Raw genomic sequence first — 24399 nt, 5'->3', positions numbered from 1 at the left:
GGGTCAGTTATCAACAGTGGTGGGATTATTATTATTTTTTTATGTAAAAATATCAATACTGCAATGTAGACATACTCTGTTACAAGTATAAGTCCCGGAATTAAAAATGTAGGCCTACTTGAGTAAAAGTACAAAAGGATTGGTATCAAAATGTACTTAAAGTACCAAGTCATTATGTAGAATGTCCCGTTTCACAGGTTTCAAATGTATACAAATCTTTTGAAAATAGCAGGTCTACAAGCTCACAAAGCGCTGCGATGCGTCGCGAGCTTGTAGACCGGCTATTTTCAAAGTGTAGGTCTGAAGTGGTTTCATAATAATAATCTAAATCTACAAAGTAACGAGTAACTAAAGCGTCCTAATAATTGTAGTGGAGTGGAAAAAAAGTACAATATTTGACTGTGGAGATGTAGTGGAGTAAAAGTATCCGAAACTTTAGATTCTCCAGTAAAGTAAAAGTACATCAAAATTGTACTTAAGTACAGTACTTAGTTAACGTAGGCTACTTAGTTACTTTCCACCATGCACAGCATGAGAGCTATTTTTTTCCTTTTTTACCAAAGTGGAACAGAGATTGAATGCCAGGACACAGAGAGAGAGAGAGAGAGAGAGAGACAGAGAGATAGAGAGAGCGAGCTGAAGGGGGAGCTGAAGTCAAGTCAGTTATCATGGACCCCTGGGGAGGAATGCTTGTATTGATTTCAGCCAACCTTCCCCGTGTGAGTGAAACCTGGAGGCCTGGAGAGACGGAGCGGGGCGGCTCTGCTCTGCTCTGCGTGTCAGAGATACCTCCGGGGGTCGCCCAGCAACGTTATAAATATTGGGGAATGGAAAGAAAACCCAAGGTCACCTACAGTACCTATACGCCACAACTCCACTCGAGGGACAACGCCCGGGTCTCTATCAGTGGTGGAAAACGTACTTGCATCTTTTACTTAAGTAAAAATATCAATACGGCAGTGTCGATATACTCTGTTACAAGTAAAAGTCCGGAACTGTCCATTTCACGGAGGCAATTGAATCGACAATGGCAGATACAGTTACTGTTAAGAAACACTCTGAACTGGTTCAAAATTAGGCGGGGAAAAAAAAAGAATGGTGGGACAGGCCCGGTGGAAAAGGTGAACACACACACACAGCCAAAAGTGCTAAAGTTTATTTGAGGACACAGAGTCCTCAAATAAACTTTGGCACTTGGGCTGTGTGTGTTCGGTCACTTCGTTGTTGTTGTTTTTTTATTGCTGTAATGCATGCCATCAGACCAATGGTACTTTGAAACAATGGGACAATAAATGTCAGATTCTGACCCACGTTGGCTTGCTTTTTGGTTGTACCTCAAACACATCTCATGCTGCATCGGCTAACGTACTATAGGACGACTTTTATTACCCTCATCCCTGGGTTCCTGGACAGAAACTATCAGGATCATTGCCCATACTGTAACTATAGAACTATCCCGCACGCACTCTCACTTTCACTTCTACTTGCTGTGTTTACCAGTGGTGGAAAAAGTACAAAAATGTTTTACTTAAGTAAAACAAGCTCATAGCTCATCGGTGCCACGTTACGAGCTTGTAGATCTGCTATTTTTGAATAGCCAAAGAAATCAAAAATGACAGATGCGTCCCCGGACTGAATGGGTTAATGAAAAAGAATAAAAAAAACATACAACAAGTTGAAATACGGAGATACAAGGTTTCGTCTCCGACAGCAACGGTTATGCTCCAGGAATCAGTCCATCATCAGCAAAGAGACACATTAAATAACATTGAGATGCAGCGCGTCAAGCCGCCTCACTTCTCTTATCGGAGAACAGCAACGCACCCGTTGATTTATGAGTCACAATTATGGCCCTCACTTTGTGGGCCTATATACACGTCGGTCCACGCGTTCAATTCATCAGCCAGGACGCACGCACCACGCTAATGACAATAACGTACACACACAGCCTTAAGTAATGACATTTAAACGTCTGCAGACGCATTGTGCAGCCTTAACCAGGCTACTTATAAACCCCTATATGCAATGTGTTGTGCGTCAAATAGCTAAATAATAATAACTAGCATTATCTGCAAGCTCACTGCGCATGGAAATAACCTTGGACCAATAGTATACGCAACTGTTTGTACTGTGTGTGTGTGTGTGTGTGTGTGTGTGTGTGTGTGTGTGTGTGTGTGTGTGTGTGTGTGTGTGTGTGTGTGTGTGCAGGGGCGGACTTACCGTTGGGCTAGGGTGGGCTGCAGCCCACGGGCCTCCAACTGTGATCACATTTTTTTTTTACGATCAAATTGTAAAGTATTGCAATCCAATTCAAGTGAGATTTGTGTTTAGTTATTGTATATTTAGTTGTTTTATGGTTAAAACATCGAGAGCCTCTGCTATCCACACTGTCACTGACACTGAAGACAGTGCCTGTAGTGGCTGTCAAAGCCTGATCCGGTCTAAAGCCCGCCTACTACTGTATCCAGTATTTTCCACACATACACATACATGCACACACCACTTCCGTATCCGCTCTAGCCCCACCCAGGCATCAGCAACTTGCTCCATTGGCTAGATCCCAGTCCAGCCAATGAAGATGCGCAGATTACGCAAGGGGACAGGCCCGGAGGTGAGGTCAGCTGTTTACCTGTCATCCTGGCGCGACATCTGTCTGTCAGTGTTCTGTTGTGATTGTGACCTTGTTGTGATCATCACCACCATGGCGGATAACAGGAGGTTGTTTGACAGTGGAGCACAAAAAAGAAAAAAGAAAATTGAAAAAGAAGAGCGTAAAAAGGAGACACTGAGCAAAATGAAGAAACTCACGGGATTCTTCAAACCAGTTACAGCGTCTGCTGCGACACAAAATGAAGCCCCAGACCCCAATAACTCTAGTGATGAGGAGGTAGAACTGCTGGGAACAATAACAAGTCCCAGTGCTCCCAATGAGCAGGTTGGTGCCTTGCATGGTTTGTTTTGGTCGGGTGCGGACGGTGTGTGTGACTGAATGTGTGTGTGTGAATGAATGGGTTAATGTAGCTTAAATAATAATGCACAATAAAGCGCTTTGGATAAAAGCGCTATACTATATAAATGCCCCATTTATCATTTACCATTTAGGTGGGGGTGAACCTAGATAAAGGCGAAAGCCTGCTGGAAGAGGCTTCTGAGCCAGGGCCAAATATACCCAAAATAAACAGATCTACAAGCTCACAACGTGTCGCACGTTTTTTTGTTGTGTGACACTGTAGTGGTAGCCTATGACGAAGTATAGGACATTAATTCACAAAAAAAAAGAGAAGAGAGAGAGAGAGAGAGAGAGAGAGAGAGAGAGAGAGAGAGAGAGAGAGAGAGAGACATAAATGACTCTTTAATGGATGTTGACAATGGTGACAGTTTCCGTGCTTGCACTTGGACTTGAGTGCAGAATTTGACACCGTTGTCACATTCTGCGCTTATTAATACATTACAACAGAGAGATGGCATTTCTGGGACTACTTTGCCAGTAGTGGTTTATGTCATACTTGACAAATCATCATGTCAGTGCCAGCCCAATGATTTTAGTGACCCCTAAACAACAAGTCTATATTGGGCTTTCTGTGTTTTCGGGCGAAAACAATATACCAGTGATGGGAGAAGTACTCTGATTATTTACTTAAGTAAAAACGACGATATCACAATGTAGAAATACTCTTGTGACAAGTAAAACAGTCCTGTATTTCAAAATGTGGCATCAAAATATACTTATCTTAAAGTATCAAAAGTAAAAGTACTCATCACGCAGGATGTCCCATTCCACTTCAGATCACGCCGATCTTCAAGCTCACAATGTGTCTCAATGTGATGTGTTGTGACCTTGTAGAAGTATCAAATAGGGCTGAACTGGTTAATGTATGTTCTGTAATAATGATCTAAATCTACAAAGTGACTTGGAACCAAAGTTTACAAATATTTGTAGTGGAGTAAAACGTTCAATATTTCATCTGAGCCGCAGTGGAGTAGAGATATAACATATTTAAAAACTCATGTAAAGGTAAAAGTTACTATGTAACTTTTTTTTTATGAATAAAATGTGACTTTGTCCAATCTGTATGGTAGAGTATGTTAATACAATATAACTTATACAATCTGTATGGTAGAGTATGTTAATACAATATAACTTATACAATCTGTATGGTAGAGTATGTTAATACAATATAACTTATACAATCTGTATGGTAGAGTATGTTAATACAATATAATTTATACAATCTGTATGGTAGAGTATGTTAATACAATATAATTTATACAATCTGTATGGTAGAGCATGTTAATACAATATAACTTATACAATCTGTATGGTAGAGCATGTTAATACAATATAACTTATACAATCTGTATGGTAGAGCATGTTAATAAAATATAACTTATACAATTGGGGTGCTTGTTTTTTTGTCTTCCCTGCTCTTCTATTGAGACATTTAGATCATGTCAAAGGTCATGTCTCACCTAGACACAGGATCTGACCAATTTTGACCTGATGAAGATTGAATTTATGAAAAAGGTAGTGCACGCACACATCCGTTGGTCCAGGTGCTTAGACAAACAAAGTATCACGAAAAATAATAAAGTCTGCACACTGGTAGTTGCAAAAAGCTCCAGAATGTATTGCTCGTCAACGTTTCGGCCTGTTCAGGCCTTCATCAGGGCATGTACAGTGGAACAGGGCATACACAGAGGTTTATATAGGTACTACTATGCAATGATAGGCTCACCCCAATAGGGCAAGTGAGGTCACTGCCAACTCAATCAGGACGTTGGCTAATGTATAAAGTCAAGAATATCTGGAGATAAACAGTGTGCACCCATCCCAGGATCCAAGAATAGCAATAAACAAAAATACATTTAAAGTTTCCCAAGATTAATACATTTAGTTAATAATATATAGAATAGGTACTCAAAAAACAAGATTGAATTTATACCCTGATGCAAGCACGCAGGCTCTATTAGCTCAATGGTAAAAAATGTCAGCACTCGCGTAGGAAACCGGGTTCAAATCCAGGGTAGAAGAGGACAGTTACAGAGTGCATCTTTAAGTACAGTATACTTCAGTAACTGTAGGCCTTAGTTACTTTCCACCACTGAAAATACCCCCAAGCAAGATTTGGCACCAATAGATACATCGAGGTGAACACAAAACACGTTACATTTCTAAAAAACTGGTTCAATCTCCTTTTCTTTATATGTTTCCTCTTGGCGACATTACGTGGGCACGACATTCCCTTCCCATTGTTATGCTGACGACGCACAAGTGTATCTTGAACCTGTCCTGTTTAATTAAGTCACTATAGCAGATATTAAAGAGTGGATGTCAACTAATTCCCTTCGATTGAACTCTCGCCAAAAACAAAAATAATTGGATCATTTGCATTCTCTAAATTGTGCCAGTTTGTTCTTTATCCAACAATGTCAGATCTGTTGCCAAAAACCTTATTTCATCCCAGCGCTAAGTCTTCAGAGCCACTCAGGCTCAGGCTTTTGTTTCTTCACACCCGTTGTAGGTTGTTTTCATAAATCAACAGTGGTGGGAAAAAATACTCTTTTCTTTTACTTAAGTAAAAGTATCAATACTGCAATGTTAAAATACTCTGTTACAAGTAAAAGTCCGGAATTCAAAATTTGCTTGTGTAAAAGTACAAAAGTATTGGTATCAAAATGTACTTTTCTACTCAAGTAGAAAGTACTCCTTGCACAGAATGTGCAGAAGTTTTCAAATGTATAAAATGTATTAAAATCATTTGAAAATAGCAGATCTACAAGCTCACAATGGGTCGCTTGTAGATCGGCTATTTTCAAACGGCCAACATGTATATGGCTGAATGAGTAATGTATGTTTTGTAATAATAATCAAAATCTACAAAGTAACTAGTAACTAAAGTTTTCAAATAATTGTAGTGGAGTAAAAGTGCAATAGTTGCCTCTGAGATGTAGTGGAGTAGATATAAAAGCAATGAAAATTGAAAATACTCCAGTAAATTAAAAAATACCTCATAATTGCACTTAAGTACTGTGTACTTGAGTAAATGTACTTAGTTACTTTACATCACTGTAAATCAATGCCCACGTACTGTACTGTAGCTTTATCTTGCTACAAAGGCACACACAAGTAGCAAAAACATTTTTCAAACACTGTTAAGATTCTTCAAACATGTTCAAAAATAGCAGATGTACAAGCTCACAGCGCGGTACTAAGTGACGCGCTGTGAGCTTGTATCTCAGTTGTATCCCACGTCCATTCGTGCCATCAATAATGGAAGCAGGAAGAGGTATGCTATTAGTAGCTATTATTATCTGGATCTTGTGATGTCTATGTTTATCTCTTGCGTATGTATGTTGACTGTGTCCTGGAGTTTCCTATTATTATCTGCTGTAACATAAATTGCCCAGTTTGGGACATAATAAACTTGAACTTGTATAGCGCTAAGATCTAAAATGATGCTTCCCCGGTTTTAATGATTTTGAATTAAAGTGAAAGTTGTTCAGTTTGTCTGTGGATTTGTACAAATATTTAACCATTGAAAACTATTAACAGAAGCTTGTGACTAAATAATAATATTTTTTCTTCCAATGGATAGTGGAACACAGATTATTTTCATCACTATCACTAACATATTCATTTCCATGTTCTGGAAAGCATACAGTTTGCAGATACAAGGTTTTCCATTCGACAGTGACACTACTCTTAAGCACCCAATGGATTCCAAATGAACGCTATTGTTAGACCTTGAATTAAAACCAGGAGAAGAGAACGCACTGTACTTCACTGCACCGGTTTGCCTGTTCTGTTTTAAGGATTAATCTTTAATATTGTACTGCTTATTTTAAGGGCACTTCTAGGCCATGGCTGGTAATTACACTTTAGAGTTATTAACAGTGGTGTTAAGTAACTAGGTACATTTACTCAAGTACTGTACTGTAAGTACAATTTGGAGTTTTTTTTTTACTTTACTGGAGTATTTCCACTTTTCTGTACTTTTACTTCTATTTAACTACATCTCAGAGGCAAATATTATGCTTTTACCCCACTACAATTATTTGAAAACTTACTAGTTATATACTTTGTAGATTTTGACATTTCGGCCATTTGAAAATAGCAGATCTACAAGCCCACAACGTGTCGCTTCGTGTCCAGTATATAGGGATGAAGTGGTTAATTCGTGGTCAATACTCCAATAAAGTAAAAATGCCTCAACATTGTACTTAAGTACTGTACTTGAGTAAATGTACTTATAGTTACTTTCCACCACTGTTCTTTGTCGGCCGTTCACACTGGATCACCAGAAATAAAACTCAAACATCACCACAGGTGCAGCAGGGGCCATGAATGATTAAGCAGCCCTGGTGTGTGTGTGTGTGTGTGTGTGTGTGTGTGTGTGTGTGTGTGTGTGTGTGTGTGTGTGTGTGTGTGTGTGTGTGTGTGTGTGTGTGTGTGTGTGTGTGAGCGTGCGTGCGTGCGTGTGGCAGCACTGCTGTGGCCTAGTAGCTAGCTCAGAAACCCTTCCCTGTGTGCAGGGGTGCCCAAAGGGTAGATTGCAAAGGCTAAAAAATAACAAAACAAAACTCCTCTTTTTGGTATCTGCCACTTGGATCAAGGTGACTGTCAGGGTCTGTCAGCTCCCTTCACGGCTTATATAGAGTACAGAAGTCCTGACGTCACTCGTTCATCCCCTGGTTCGTAAAGTCAGGTAAAGTAATGTCTCTATGGAGAATAACATTGGGTCATCTTAGAATCGTCTCATATAAGAATTGTGTTCCAAAAATAAACAAACTGTCTCTGCGATATTGTCAGGGAGGAGGTTCTGTATCGTTTATGATAGTCAGTCACTTGTATTTGATACAGTCTGTTTCTGGCGAAAATTTAACTAATTTGTCGGAAGCGCTGTGAGCTTGCAGATCGTCTATTTTAAAATAGGTGATGTACAGTAATAGGGCTCAAGTGGTAAAACAGCGGTCACTTCTTTTGGGCTTGTTTTCATAGGCCTGGTTAGCTTGTCCTCTCTCGCGAAAATCTGGCAACCAAGATCCCGGCCCTCTCTGCTGCCAGGACCAGTGGCATCTGATCCCTGCTCCCCCTCCCCGCCTGACAAGCCTGTGCACCGCCTGCACTATTTCACCTTGTTTACCACTTCAACAACAACAACAACAACAACAACAGAAACAACACAAAACGCCACCGTTATGTCTGCCAAGCCCCGGAGAGAGTGATGGCGTGATATTTACACCATCCATCCATTCCCCCCAGCACAGCGAGTCCCAAACTACTGTCAGCTACATGGTTTGCAGTGTCACCACGTTCTCTCTCTCACGGAGCCACTATTACACACACTCAGTCACGTCTATAAACACCGCTTCCAACGTCTCTACGGTTTGAAGCATAACACGATTTGTTTTTTTTAATAAAATATGATGATTTGTGTGTTCTCCGTTAACCACTAGTCTCGTTCCCAGCCTTATGCATAGCGAGTGGCGGCCATTTTCTGGTTCCACTCAGAAAAAGGCCAATGCATTTTTTTCCCATAGAGATTTCCAAAAATATTGATATCAATTATTTTAAGCCTAGAATCAAGCCATCGAGGGTCCTGGTGAATCATGACCATAAAACATTTGATTCTGTGAAAAAATATTGTATATCATATTAATATCAAATGTTTCATGGTCATGAATCACCAGGACGCTGGATGGCTTGATTTTTTACTACCTCATCTTGCCTCTGTGGATTACTGACAGCAATTTGACCAGGCAACACAACGCTACACAACACAACACAACACAACACAACACAACACAACACAACACAACACAACAAACGTTCATCATTTTGACCAGGCAGAGCGTTTACCTGTGATGATCCTAGTTTACTGAGGCACTACGCTGTCTCCTCTGCATTTGATGAATGTGTTTGCCTTGCTTACTGTATTGTAAGTGGCTCTGGATAAAGAGTGTCTGATAAATGGCTGAATTGTAAAAATGCAGAGGGTTTCAAGTGGTCAAGCTACCATTACCGTTATGGGCTTTTATATGTGGAGAGGTGTCTGTCACACTCTGCGTGACAAACGGTCCCCTGTGACAAATGGCCGATCTACACGCTCACAACACGTCACATTGAGATGCGTTGTGAGCTTGTAGATCTGTTTTAGAAAAAATAAATACAACACAAAGCTAAAGGGGAGGGCCTGTCTGTCACTAAACCTTTTCAAATGGGGGTCTGCATGTGCGGCTAAATACAAATCAATGTGGGACTCCTTGATAGTGGTGTAAAGTAACTAAGTACATTTACTCAAGTACTGTACTGTACTTAAGTACAATTTTGAGGTACCTTTATTTTACTGGAGTATTTCCAATTGTCTATACTTATACTTCTACTCCACTACATCTCAGAGGCATATATTGTACTTTTACTCCACTACAATTATTTGAAAACTTTAGTTACTGGTTACTTTGCAGATATATATGATGACATTATAAAACATACATTAACTTTAGCCCTATTTAATACCCAGGCTATTTGAACATAGCCGATCTACAAGCTCACAACGCGTCGCATCGAGCTTGTAGATCTGCTATTTTCAAACATTTTAGTACTTTTACTTTTGGTACTTTAAGTACATTTTGATACCAATACTTTTGTACTTTCACTCAAGTAAATGTTGAATTCCGGACTTTAACTTGTAACAGAGTACTTCTACAGTACATTGCAGTATTGATACTTGTACTTAAGTAAAACATTTGAGTGCTTTTTCCACCACTGTTCCTTGACATGAAAATGTCTGAGAGTCAAGTTGCTCTATAGTATTTCTATTCACCCCCCCCCCCCTCCCCTCTTCCATTCATGTCTGCGTGTCTCTTGTATGATACACAGAGAATACAATATGAAGCCCTACCGCAGTGAAATCTCCCTCAAGGGTGTACAAGTTCTCGTATGATGATTATCACACTGATGCTATGCTATCTCACATCGTGCACAAGAGCGTTTAGCGTTCCGACGATGAGCGGACGAGATAGATAAGATAGGAGGCGTGCGGGAGGGGGGGGGTTGAAAGTTCGCTGACTGGTGAAATCAGGGTAATTAAAAGGGGGGATGGGGAAAGCCGCTAATTTGCATAGATTAGCGCTTCGATCATCGCTCACTGGGATTTGTTCAAGCTCGGTGGGGGGGGGGGCGAGGTAGTGAGGGGGAAGGAGAAACTTCCTCGGCAGCATTTTTTGACAAGGCCCCAAAATCAAAGACTCGCCAACGATTGGGGAAACATCAATAATAGTTTAAAGAGCGCATTCCTCCCCCTCCCCCCCACCGCTAACGCTAATTAGCATTGCTGGCGTGTCACGACGAGGCTCCCTCAATAAGATGTGTGTGTGTGTGTGTCAGTGGTGGAAAGTAACGAAGTAGCCTACATTTACTCAAGTACTGTACTTAAGTACAATTTTTAGGAATGTTTACTTTACGGGAGTATTCCCAATTTTCGATATTTTTACTTCTACTCCACTACATCTCAGAGGCAAATATTGTGCTTTTACTCCACTACAATTATTTGAAAACTTTAGTTACTAGTTACTTTTCAGATATAAATTATGATATTATGAAACATGCGTTAACCACTTTAGCCCTATTTTATACCTAGGCTATTTGAAAATAGCCGATCTACAAGCTCACAACGCGCCGCATCGCGACGCGTTTTGAGCTTGTAGATCTGCTATTTTCAAACATTTCAGTACTTTTACTTTTGGTACTTTAAATACATTTTTGATGCCAATACTTTTGTACTTCTACTCAAGTAACATTTCGAACACAGGCCTTTTACTTGTAACGGAGTATTTATACATTGCAGTATTGATACCTTTACTTAAAGTTTTGGACTAAAGTTTTCTTACCTTTTCTATGACGTTATGATATCTTAGGATGAATGGTACAGTAGAAAATTTTCATAACTCCACCCCTGAGCCGCCACAGCTTAAAAGGTGCGCGGATAGGCCTTAGGTTAGATCACATATTTTAATAGCTTTTATTTATTTTTTTTCTGGTGAGATCTGACGTTCATAGTGACAGAACATTGTCCCAAAAAAGAAAAAAAAAAAAAAAAAAAAAAAACAGAAGCCTCGCTAGACGAGATTGAAATCTCGAGATTTTTTTTTTTTTTTGGTTGCATAGTGTTCTGTCACTATGAACGTCAGATCTCATCAAAAAAATTATAAAAAAAAGCTATTAAAATATGTGATCTAACCTAAGGCCTATCCGCGCACCTTTTAAGCTGTGGCGGCTCAGGGGTGGAGTTATGAAAATGTTCTACTGTACCATTCATCCTAAGATATCATAACGTCATAGAAAAGGTAAGAAAACTTTAGTCCAAAATTCTCCTTTAAGTAACCACTGGTGTGTGTGTGTGTGTGTGTGTGTGCGTGTGTGCGTGTGTGCGTGTGCGTGCCTGCGTGCGTGCGTAATGCAACCTCTGATAATGTGAGAATTGCACGCTGCTGCGCTCACACACAGTGCTGAGATGACCTGCTACGCCCTATCTGTATACTGCAGGCTATACAGCATACAGCAGGGATCTTCAAGGTTTTTCAGGCCAAGGACCCCCTAGCTGAGAGAGAGATGAATCAGGGACCCCCCCACCCCACTACATATTGTATAACATGGTGTTGCAGATTTTTCATAGATTTCATCATAGACTTGTTTGACAGCACTATCATGTTGGATTCATGTTTAGTGTGTATTTTCATACATTTAACCACTTAACACTTTTTGATTTGAGCTAAAAAGCATTATTTTACACTTTGGGCTATTCAAAAATAGCAGATCTACAAGCTCATAGCGCGGCACCGAGTGCCGCGCTACGAGCTTGTAGATCTGCTATTTTTTTTTTATTGTGAAAATGTGAGCAAATCTTTGAATTTATATATTATTTTAAAGCGATCATTTTTTAATTCGAATCTTTGCTTCTGGGGGGTCCCTGGAACAACATATTTTGAGATGGGGGTCGGCTTCAAATACATATCATTTTGGGGGTCCTTGACATGAAAAAGTTTGAGCACCACTCACCACTCTATTTCCCCCTCTACACCAAACCTCTTTGCCGCGAATAGCCGATCTACAAGCTCACAACGCCTCGCGCTGCTTTTTGTCGCATTAGGAATGCGACAAAAAGTAAATATGAATGAACTAATCGAATGAAAAAAAGTCTACTATTCCTTAAAGCGTCGGTTTCTATACATGTTTTGGTTAATTGCCCAGTTCTACATGGCGTCCTGACTAAACCGTCCTGAACAGACTGGTTAAGAGTGGAGGCAGACAGAGGCTCTTATCTCTGGCTGATCTCAGAGCAGCAGCAGCTCGACGACACCTATCCTCTCCCAGACACCTCTCCTCTCTCCCAGACCTGCTCTCTCCGTTCAGATAGCCATCTTTTAAACGCTCCGCTAGCCTAGCCGCGGCGTTTATCTGCGGCGGCCCGTTAACGCGCTAAGACCGGGAACGCATCTGTGTGTCAGTTTTTAGACGTCTTTGGGCTATTCAAAAATAGCAGATATACAAGCTCGTAATCTGCTATATTTGAAAAATCTTGAACATTTGTGCAAATCTTTGAATATATATATATTTTTAAAGCGATTTTTTTACTCAAATCTTTGCTTCTGCATGGGATTCTACAAACGTCTTCTAAATCCTTACCGTTCTTTTGAAACAAACTTATGTTGCTTTAATGATATCAGTGGTCCTCAAACTTTTTCATGTCAAGGACCCCCAAAATGATATTTGGCCGCGGACCCCCATCTCAAAATGTTTTGTTCCAGGGAGACCCTCAGAAGCAAAGATCTGAGTCAAAAATGTTCGCTTTAAAAATATATATATTCAAAAGATTTGCACACATTCTCAAGAGCTTGTAGATCTGCTATTTTTGAATAGCCCAAAGAAATCGTAAAATAACACACGGATGCATTCCCGGTCTTAAAGGGTTAATATGGCTCATTACTCCCGGCGCCCTGGCGGCTCTGAGCGGCGGAGAGGAGAGGCAGAGGACACGTCAGAAACCCCCCCCCCCCCCAACCCCCCTCAACCCCCCCCTCCCCAAACACACGCAACAAAACACTCTTCAACTACTTTGTCAAAGTTGCCATCGTTTTGTTTTCCCCGCCGATCGTATGTCTTCTGAGCTCTTTATATTATTGTTTGTTTGGTCTTGTTTTTTTCATAACTTCAATGTTATGTTGTTGTTGTTCAAAAGGGGATCTTTTTTTCATATCTCAGGACATTTTCCTTAGAATAAATATCATGTTGTTGGAACTCCTGGAAAGGTTTGTAGCGGCAATTATTCTAACAGAAGGGTGGAAAAACTTCAAGTAGGGACCAGGGCCAGGGTAGAAGATTTCTGCTCGCTCTGATACTGTGACTCACTCACTCCCTCTCTCTCTCTCTCTCTCAATTCAATGGAGCTTTATCGGCATGAGAAAACATACGTTTACATTGCCCAAAGCAAGTGTCAAATCTCTCTCTCGCGTTGTGAGCTTGTAGTTCGGCTATTTTCACTATTTTGTAAAAACAAATATTATAAAAATGGAACGGTTGTGGCCATACAAGGTTTGCACCCAACCCTCCCTCTCCCTCCCTCCCTCCCTCTCTTTCTTCCTCCCTCCCTCTCTTCCTCCCCCTCTCTCTCTCTCTCTCCTTACAAGACAGCCAGCAGAATTTAGTTTTTGGTATTATGTAAATTGCAGAGTGGTGCTTCAGAAAGGTCAGCTTAAAACAGTGACCTGTGAAGAATATCCTACAGATAAAAGATCTGCCATAAACGTCTTCGAAAACAACTCATTTGATATGAAAGATAAAGAGTGGTCATACTGTATGAGTGTAAAACATCCTCTCTCTCTCTCACATAGAGAGAGAGACTCAGATTGGAGGAGGCCATCAGCCCAGGAGGTACAGGAGGAGCTTAATCCTTTAAAACCAGGAACGCATCCGTGTCATTTTAATATTTATTTGGTCTATTAAAAAAAATAGCAGATCTACAAGCTCATAGCGCGGCACCGAGTGCCGCGCTATGAGCTTGTAGATCTGCTATTTTTTGAAAAATCGTGGAAAATGTGTGCAAATCTTTGAATATTTTTAAGCGAACATTTGTAACTCAAATATTTGCTTCTGTGGGGGGGTCCCTGGAACAAAACATTTTGGGCGTCCGGGCCAAATACATATCTAAAAATGTTTTCTAAATCCTAACAGTATGTCGCTATATCAGTGGTGCTCCAACTTTTCCATGTCAAAGACCCCCCAAAATGATATGTATTTGGCCGCGGACCCCCCCATCTCAAAATATGTTGTTCCAGGGACCCCCCCAGAAACACAGATCGGAGTTAAAAATGTTAGCTTTAAAACATATATATTCAAAGATTTGCAAAAAAAATAGCAGATACAAGCTCATAGCGCGGCACTCGGTGCCGCACTAGGAGCTTGTAGATCTGCTATTTTTGAATAGCCCAAAGACATCTAAAAACTACACACAGATGCGTTCCCGGTCTTAAAGGGTTAATTCACTCCAAAGAGTGCACCTACAAATAGGCCCTCTGGAATTGGCGAGTTGCACTTCTGAAGTGATTGCATGGCCCAAATCCCCCCCCCCCCCCACCCCACCCCATCACCACCATGCAGTTATACGCTGAGCTGGAAACGGGCACATGATGGGTGCCTGGAACTCTCCCGCTTATCAGCGGATCCTCTATGTCAGTGGTTCTCAAACTTTTTTCATGTCAAGGACCGCCCAGAATGATATGTATTTGGCCGCGGACCCCCATCTCAACATGTTTTGTTCCAGGGACCCCCCAGAAGCATAGATTTGAGTTAAAAATGTTTGCTTTAAAAATATATATATATTCAAAAAGGTTGGCACAGATTTTCACGATTTTTCAAAAATAGCAGATCTACAAGCTCGTAGCGCGGCACTCGTGAGTGCCGCGCTATGAGCTTGTAGATCTGCTATTTTTGAATAGCCAAAGTGTAAAAGGTTAAAGTGGTTAAAATGATTGTGTTGCTATATTAACACATTTAGCTGGGGACCCCCTGGAAACCCCCCCCCCCCCCCCCCACGGACCCCCCTAGGACCCCACTTTGAGAACCAATGCTCTATTGCTGCATATAGAAGAAACCGTAGGGCTCTTTGTACAGCGTATGGTGACAAACAGGGGGACTCCTCCCAGTGTAAAACCATGGCTCGCAAAAGTCCGGTCCAGGGACCACCAAGGGTCCAAATGCAATGGTGTAAAGTAACTAAGTACATTTACTCAAGTACTGTACTTAAGTAAAACTTTTAGGTATTTTTACTTTACTGGAGTATTTCCAATTTTCTGTACTTTTACTTCTACTCCACTACATCTCAGAGGCAAATAGTGTGCTTTTACTCCAGTACAATTATTTGAAAACTTTAGTTACAAGTTACTTTGCGGGTACAAATTATTACATTATAAAACATACATTAACCACTTTAGCCCTATTTTATACCTAGGCTATTTGAAAATAGCTGATCTACAAGCTCACAACGCTTCGCATCGCGACGCGTTGTGGGCTTGTAGATCGGCTATTTTCAAACATTTTAGTACTTTTACTTTTGGTACTTTAAGTACATTTTGATACCAATACTTTTGTACTTTTACTCAAGTACATTTTGAATTCCGGACTTTTACTTGCAACGGAGTACTTCAACATTGCAGATACTTATTGATACTTTTACTTAGGTAAAACATTTGAGTACTTTTTCCACCACTGCTCAAATGGACCCTTATGGGTCTGTAACTCTGAGAGTGTACAAATGGAACCAACTTGCACACTCTCAGAGTTGAATTAAAGGGATAATTCAACCCGAAAAAATATTTTTTTTTTCTATCGATTAGTCACCCCATGGAGTCTTGAATTCATGGATATTTTTTTCAGTTTTTGTTGCATTCCTAAGACAATAATTTGATGACCAGCGGACCGGTAGGCAGCGTTTCCGGTAGGAGACGCTGCCAGTCATCGAATTATTGTCTTAGGAATGAGACAAAAACTAAAAAAATATCCATTAATTCAAGTCTCCATGGGGTGACTAATCGGTAGAAAAAAAGTCATTTTGGGGGTGAACTATCCCTTTAACATGCACTGAAGATTTCAACGTGTAGATTCGATTCCCTGAGATAAAAAATTAATAAAATCGGGATGCACCATTTATCGGTCTTCATATCGGTATTGGCTGATGTTGACCCTCAAGGGTCCATTTGTACACTCTCAGCGCTTTGGACCACTTGACACGTGCACCAAACAATGACCAAACAAATGATTCTCGTGGTTCGTGATCAGTGGTGTAAAGTAACTAAGTATATTCACTCAAGTACTGTACTTCTGGGGCACTTTGAACTTTACTGGAGTTTTTCCAATTTTCGATACTTTTACTTATACTCCACTACATCTCAGAGGCAAATATGCAACGCATATCGTAAACTACCATGTTTGTCAGACTCAAGCCGGGAGGATCAAAAGACTGCGGCGCTCCTCTCCGAATGTTGTACTATATCCAAGACAAAAATAGGAAGACATACCATCTCCGGTTTACTTCCTGTATCTGCATGAAGTAGGTGGACGCCTTTTTAGGAGACAGGAAGCAGGTTGGAGTCTGTTGTTTCCAATGGAAGAGTGAACGTGAACACAGCTTCTGAACCATTCTTTAGCTCCATGGTCACGGAACTAAATATTGGACCCGATCGCCACAAGACACACAATCTTCCCAAGATGTTCATCGTAAGATGGCTTTTTTCAGAGAGACAAATCAGGAGAAAATGAACTTTATTATCGACCTTTCTCTGTTCCAGCAACACAATCTCGTGGAATCTAGCACCAGTAAATATAGGACGTTCGCAGAGATCTACCGTCAGACGCCAGCGCCCACTTTAGGAGACCATTTGTAGGATTGGTGAACCATGTCTCCTCTAGTGGCTATACGATTGGGATGGTCGATCTTCATAAATTAACCATCTTTGACTATATTGTGGGTTTGAAGCTTCCAGCCGCCTCTGCAGCCCAAAAAAAAAGACGGCAAACGCAAAGAACGCTGAAGCGGCATGCAGGCGCTGGAGAGAGGTGCACACCAGCAAGTCAATGTTTGTTTCTTTTCTGCCATAATTGATAGTACACAGCAGAGAGAGAGAGAGAGAGAGAGAGAGAGAGAGAGAGAGAGAGAGAGAGAGAGAGAGAGAGAGAGAGAGAGACAGGGAGTGACACGCAGCAAAGGTCATCAGGCTCGGGCTGTTAGGCTGCACCAAAGCGCCCCCCCCCCCCCACCACCACCAGCAAGTCTTTACCATAGAAATACATGGCAGAACGACTTTACCATAGAGATACATGACAGTCTTTACCTGCATGGCAGACAGTCTTTACCATAGAGATACATGACAGTCTTTACCTGCATGGCAGACAGTCTTTACCATAGAGACACATGACAGTCTTTACCTGCATGGCAGACAGTCTTTACCATAGAGACACATGACAGTCTTTACCTGCATGGCAGACAGTCTTTACCATAGAGATACATGACAGTCTTTACCTGCATGGCAGACAGTCTTTACCATAGAGATACATGACAGTCTTTACCTGCATGGCAGACAGTCTTTACCATAGAGATACATGACAGTCTTTACCTGCATGGCAGACAGTCTTTACCATAGAAATACATGACAGTCTTTACCTGCATGGCAGACAGTCTTTACCATAGAGATACATGACAGTCTTTACCTGCATGGCAGACAGTCTTTACCATAGAGATACATGACAGTCTTTACCTGCATGGCAGACAGTCTTTACCATAGAGATACATGACAGTCTTTACCTGCATGGCAGACAGTCTTTACCATAGAGACACATGACAGTCTTTGCCTGCATGGCAGACAGTCTTTACCATAGAGACACATGACAGTCTTTACCTGCATGGCAGACAGTCTTTACCATAGAGATACATGACAGTCTTTACCTGCATGGCAGACAGTCTTTACCATAGAGATACATGACAGTCTTTACCTGCATGGCAGACAGTCTTTACCATAGAGACACATGACAGTCTTTACCTGCATGGCAGACAGTCTTTACCGTAGAGATACATGACAGTCTTTACCTGCATGGCAGACAGTCTTTACCATAGAAATACATGACAGTCTTTACCTGCATGGCAGACAGTCTTTACCGTAGAGACACATGACAGTCTTTACCTGCATGGCAGACAGTCTTTACCGTAGAGACACATGACAGTCTTTACCTGCATGGCAGACAGTCTTTACCATAGAGATACATGACAGTCTTTACCTGCATGGCAGACAGTCTTTACCATAGAGATACATGACAGTCTTTACCTGCATGGCAGACAGTCTTTACCATAGAAATACATGACAGTCTTTACCTGCATGGCAGACAGTCTTTACCATAGAAATACATGACAGTCTTTACCTGCATGGCAGACAGTCTTTACCATAGAGACACATGACAGTCTTTACCTGCATGACAGACAGTCTCTACCATAGAAATACATGACAGTCTTTACCATAGAGATACATGACGGTCTTTACCTGCATGGCAGACAGTCTTTACCATAGAAATACATGGCAGACATGGCGCTGCCAGTTCAAAAGACACTTTCTGTGAATACAGAAGATGCTCCTAAGCCTCCCTCCCTCCCCCCCCCCACCCCTCCTCAAACGACATGGTAGATGGATGCGGTGGCATCTCACACGTAAGCGATTGCATTACAGCGGACGGGCAGGGAGGGGAGGGGAGGGGAGGGGATGGAGAGGAGAGGAGAGGAGAGGAGAGGAGAGGAGAGGAGAGGAGAGGAGCACATCTATTTCAGTGCAAGGTTCTTTGGGTTATGTTAGGCAGCTGAATAATAACCACATTCCCATAAGCAACAGCAGCAGCAGAGCTGTGGAAGCAGAGCGGAACCGACGCTTTGCCGCAGTGCTCCTGCACCCCCACCAGGCCGAGTCGGGTACTGCACTGCGTGCTCTGTCTCTCTCTCCTCTCTCTGCCAGCTGGTTGAGTGCCTCGGGGTCAGATGTAAGCCAACATGGGAGCGCACACGCACACACCACATGCCATAACACACGTATGTGGATGTCTCTATTCCCCGCCTCTCTCTCTCTCTCTCTCTCTTTCCTTGTCTCTCTCCCCGCACGCGCACGCGCACGCACACACACACACACACACACACACACACACACACACACACCCCCCCCCCCCCCTACGGGTGAAGAACCAGTGGTGGAAAAAGTACTAATTTGTTTTATTTAAGTAAAAGTATCAATACTGCAATGTAGAACTACTCTTTTGCAAGTAAAAACACGGAATGCTAAATTTACTTGAGTGAAAGTACAAAAGTGTTGGCTTCAAAATATACTTGAGTACTAAAAGTACTCATTATGCACAATATCCCATTTTACATGTTTAAAAAAAAAAGATACTCCAGTAAAGTAAAAAATACCTCAAAATTGTACGTAAGTACAGTACTTGAGTTAATGTACTTAGTTACTTAACACCGAGCGAGAACACAAGTGATTACGTTGCACACAAATACAACGACCCCCCCCCATGCGCTCACATTTGAATCACTGAGACTTATAGATCAACATACAGGAATGCAGGAGAGTGGCGCTGTCTCACGACGGCATTGCGCGCTGGGAAAAAAGCAAGATCTAAAAGCTCACCCCTGTGAGGTTGTAGATCTGCTATTTTACAGCGCGCTATGCAGTATGAATGGGGGCTTGAGTCGAGCCTGGACAGCTGGCTCTGTGAACAGTCTGGTCACATGGCAGATGTTATGTCCTCCTCTGCTTCCTTGACAAGCCAATCATCATCCCCCAAGGTCCTTCAACCTCGCAGGCCAGAACATCTCCAGGTCTCTCTTTATCCCTCTGTCTGTCTGTCTCTCTGTAAGTATGTGTGTGTGTGTGTGTGTGTGTGTGTGTGTGTGTGTGTGTGTGTGTGTGTGTGTGTGTGTGTGTGTGTGTGTGTGTGTGTGTGTGTGTGTGTCAGTGGTGTCCCCAGGAATTACACTTAGGGCAGGCAAGATTATTTTTTTTGCACCCCCACTATTACCCCCAAAAAAGAAATTTCAACTCAATCGAAAACTGGCGAAAGTGGCCGTTTTCAAGATGTTTTGGCCATTATCTCTGCTCAGTTCAAAGCTTGTTGGATGCGTGACTGTGAGGACATTAAGCACGCAATGACACCTTTTCGGGTTATTTGGTTTATCTAGGGGAGGCGAGATCTTAGTTGGGCGCCTGCCCTACCTCTATAGTGGGTACGCCACTGGTGTGTGTATGTGTGTATGTGTGTGTCTGTCTGTGTGTGTTTGTGTATGCATGCCGGGGCGGCAGTGGCTCAGGGGGTAGAGCGGCCGGACGGGAACCGTGAGGTTTCCAGTTCAATCCCAGTGTTAGTGTAGAAGTGTCCTTGAGCAAGATGCTGAACGCCTAATTGCTCCCCATGAGCAGGTTGGTGCCTTGCATGCATTGCATCCTCCGCCATCGGTGTGTGAATGTGTTTGTGAATGGGTGAATGTAATGCACTATGTAAAGCTCTTTGGATAAAAGCGCTATATAAATGCACCATTTACCATCTCTCTGAGAGGCTGGTCCAAGATGACAGACTATCTATGAAGTCAGAATGACATCAGTATTTTTAGTGTCCTTCTATTATTGGCCCCCGACCCAGCATTGCCCGGGTCATTGCGTGGGTGAAATAGTCTCTCTCTGTCCATCTCTCCGTCTCTCCCCGTCGCTGTGTCTATGTCTCTCTCCCCCTCTTTCTCCCTCTCTCTCTCTCTTTCTCTCTCTCTCTCTCTGACAACACATCTAAATACGTGCCAAGCTGTAGTGCAGAGTCTCCATTTAATACACTTTTACTGTCATGGGAGGAATTTAGTTTGATATGGCTTGGTGCAAAGCTGAACAATCATCTTTGTCGTGGGTGGGCGGGGTGGGGGGGGATACAGTACTAGTCTTTGCACAAGCCTCGGGTAAATAAAACAATCGTTAAATTAAATTAGTCCTCATTCTGCTGTGTGTGTGAGTGTGTGTGTGTGTGTGTGTGTGTGTGTGTGTGTGTGTGTGGATCCTCCCAGAACACACTCAAAAGGGCCCCTGCCTTCGCTGTGCGCGCCTGATGTTTGGAGAAGCAAAATGAGGTCCCGGCTATTGAGTGAATCTAAAGCTATTGAGCGTGAAAGCCGATGGCCGTCACCTGTATGGCCCCGTGTGAGCGGAAAGGAGACACCTCCGCTCTACTTAAACGACTAGAACTGCAACCTACAAGGACACCGTCCCCCCCTTGGCCTCGTTTAGCAACACAACAGGGGAATAAAGGGACAATTATATCGGCTGTTCAACAGCAAACGTTCAAGCTTAACGTTTAACTGGGCAATTAGGATTCAGAGACTGCTCCAAAATGTGTATTTATTTGACTCATATTCAGCCTTGTTGTAACACACTCCAGATGAATTCTCTCGCACCAAAGTGCTAATTTAGATTCGACTGCAGCTGTCAATCCCCCATGGACTGCTACTTCTACTCTCTGTCATCAGCATGAATCTGTCTTAACACATCGGGTGCCAGAGGTTTATTAAAATAGTATACGTTCAGTGCCTGCATTTCTTCCATCCCACTTACGTCGATACGTTTCGTGCTGTAGAAGCCCCGACGCGGACGTGCATGTAAACAAAGCGTGCGCGCGAGACGGCGGAGGGTCCCGATCTAACGCCTGGAACAATAATATTTCTAACGCGATCCTCCATTGCAGAGTGATCGCCGATCGAAAGCGGCTCGCTTCCACCACGTTAAAAAGAAATGGAGATGTTAAGCTTTTAGTCAAGGAGTTAACATTGGAAAGGCCGACCGGAAGGATTTTTGACGTGGATCCACATCCGGCCTCTCCTTCTCAGAGACTCCTTGGATGATCCCAAAGTTTCGTTAGAGCGCCCCACGTGGGCCCAACGTATAAAAATAAAATTGGGTCAAAAACGGTCCGGACCGTTTTCGGCACTCCTCGTTTGGATTCTCAAAAACGGTCCGGACCGTTTTTGGCACCCGATGTGCTAAGTACATACCATACATGGATGCCCTTAACTTAACCAGCATTATAATATATTGTTCTGAATGCACATTGTATCAGTGGGCTATACAGGTGGATATATGCGAGGGATAATTGATGGCCAGCCGGTCATTGTTGAGAAATAAAACCCCTGACAGGGTGATTAGGCCCTGACGCGTAGCGTTAATTATCCCGCTTATTACACGGCTACTTAATAAATGCATGAATAAATAACTAAACAAAACAAAGTATTTCCTTGCTTGCGGTAATGAAAGTATTCCGTAAGTGTTGTGCTGGCCGTCGGTCCAGCGCAACACGGTTGCCCTCAGAAAACCAGGAAGTGTTGATCATATAGAACAGTGGTTCTCAAAGTGGGGTCTGGGGAACCCCAGGGGTCCTTGAGGGAGCTCATGGGGGTCCCCAGCTAAATGATGGATAGTTACGAACTAAATGGACCCTTATGGGTCTGTAACTCAGAGAGTGTACAAATGGAACCAAATGGACCCTTATGGGTCTGTAACTCAGAGAGTGTACAAATGGAACCAAATGGACCCTTATGGGTCTGTAACTCAGAGAGTGTACAAATGGAACCACATGGACCCTTATGGGTCTGTAACTCTGAGAGTGTACACATGGAACCAAATGGACCCTTATGGGTCTGTAACTCAGAGAGTGTACAAATGGAACCACATGGACCCTTATGGGTCTGTAACTCTGAGAGTGTACACATGGAACCAAATGGACCCTTATGGGTCTGTAACTCAGAGAGTGTACAAATGGAACCACATGGACCCTTATAGGTCTGTAACTCAGAGTGTACAAATGGAACCACATGGACCCTTATGGGTCTGTAACTCAGAGAGTGTACAAATGGAACCAAATGGACCCTTATGGGTCTGTAACTCAGAGAGTGTACAAATGGAACCAAATGGACCCTTATGGGTCTGTAACTCTGAGAGTGTACACATGGAACCAAATGGACCCGTAACTTAGATAGTGCCATGTGTATAGGCCTACTATCTAAGTTAAATTAATATAATACACATGGGGGTCTGTAGCCTAATGCATGTCAAACTGGGGGTCCTTGAAATTTAAATGGAATTGAGAATCACTGCTAGAGCTGTAAAAAATCTTCCCTTAGCCTGGTAAACCCTCCCTCCGGAAATCTCATTTGTATTAAATCAAATGCAAATGAGATTTCCGGAAGGGGGGGGGGATTTTATCAGGCTAGGGGTCCCTGGCATATCTTTTCAAATGGGGGTCCGCTGGTTAATAAGTGTCAATTTGGGGGTCCTTGACATGAAGAAAAGTTGTGAATCACTGATATAGAACACATTCTTGGTTACTGCATTGTCTATTTCTCGCTTCAAATGTTTTCAAAGACATTCTTGAGAGCAACGTTTAGCTGTGAATGACATGGCGTGTTTGTTTACATGGCCGTCATGTTGGATACGGCATAAAATTCAAGCAGCGCAGCAGGTGCTCTGAGCAGAGTGATTAGACAGAGGTCTGTTATAGAGCTCAGCGGTCATTATACAGAAATAACACGCAGCTGAATTCAGTGATTGGCCAATCAGAATCAAGCATATATTCAACCAAGCCGCGTAATAAGAATGGTCTATTATACAGTGATTAGACTAGAGGGGTCTCCGTACACCATCATGTAAGCTCTCTTATAACTCTATTAGCAGAGGTGGGAAAAGTGCTCAAATGATTTACTTAAGCAAAACCACCGACTACTGCAATGTAGAAGTACTCTATTGCAAGTAAAAGTCTGGTAATCCAAATTGACTTGAGTAAAAGTACAAAAGTATATTGGCATCAACATATACTTAAAATACCAAAAGTAAAAGTACCCATTATGCAGAATGTCCCATTTCACAGGTTTCTCAAATGTATTAAAAATGAATTATTTATTTTCCAATTGCAAATGTTCAAATAGGGCTGAAGTGGTTAATGTATGTTTAATAATAATCCAAATGTAGAAACTAAGGTTTTCAAATACTTGTAGTGGAGTAAAAGTACAATATTTGTCTCTGAGATGTAGTGGAGTAGAAGTAAAAGTGCTTGAGTAAATGTATAGTTACTTTCCACCACTGTCTATTAGAGAGACTGTAGAGCAAATTGTTTCGACCTCAGGTCTCTCTGTCTCTAATAAAGTTATAATGAAGACCGTGTGTAGATCTTTTCCTTCTAGTTTAATTGTCTTTTTGTTTTTTCAGTGCCCGTTGTCACAATTAGTTTTGGATGTGGGTGCAGTATCACCCAGTGGTGGAAAGTAACTAAGTAACTAAGGG

The sequence above is a fragment of the Gymnoscopelus braueri genome (assembly GCF_963280865.1).
Source record: "Gymnoscopelus braueri genome assembly, chromosome: 24".
Classification (NCBI taxonomy): Eukaryota; Metazoa; Chordata; class Actinopteri; order Myctophiformes; family Myctophidae; genus Gymnoscopelus; species Gymnoscopelus braueri.
The sequence above is the reverse complement of the archived record's forward strand: the minus strand, read 5'-3'. Positions refer to the sequence as shown.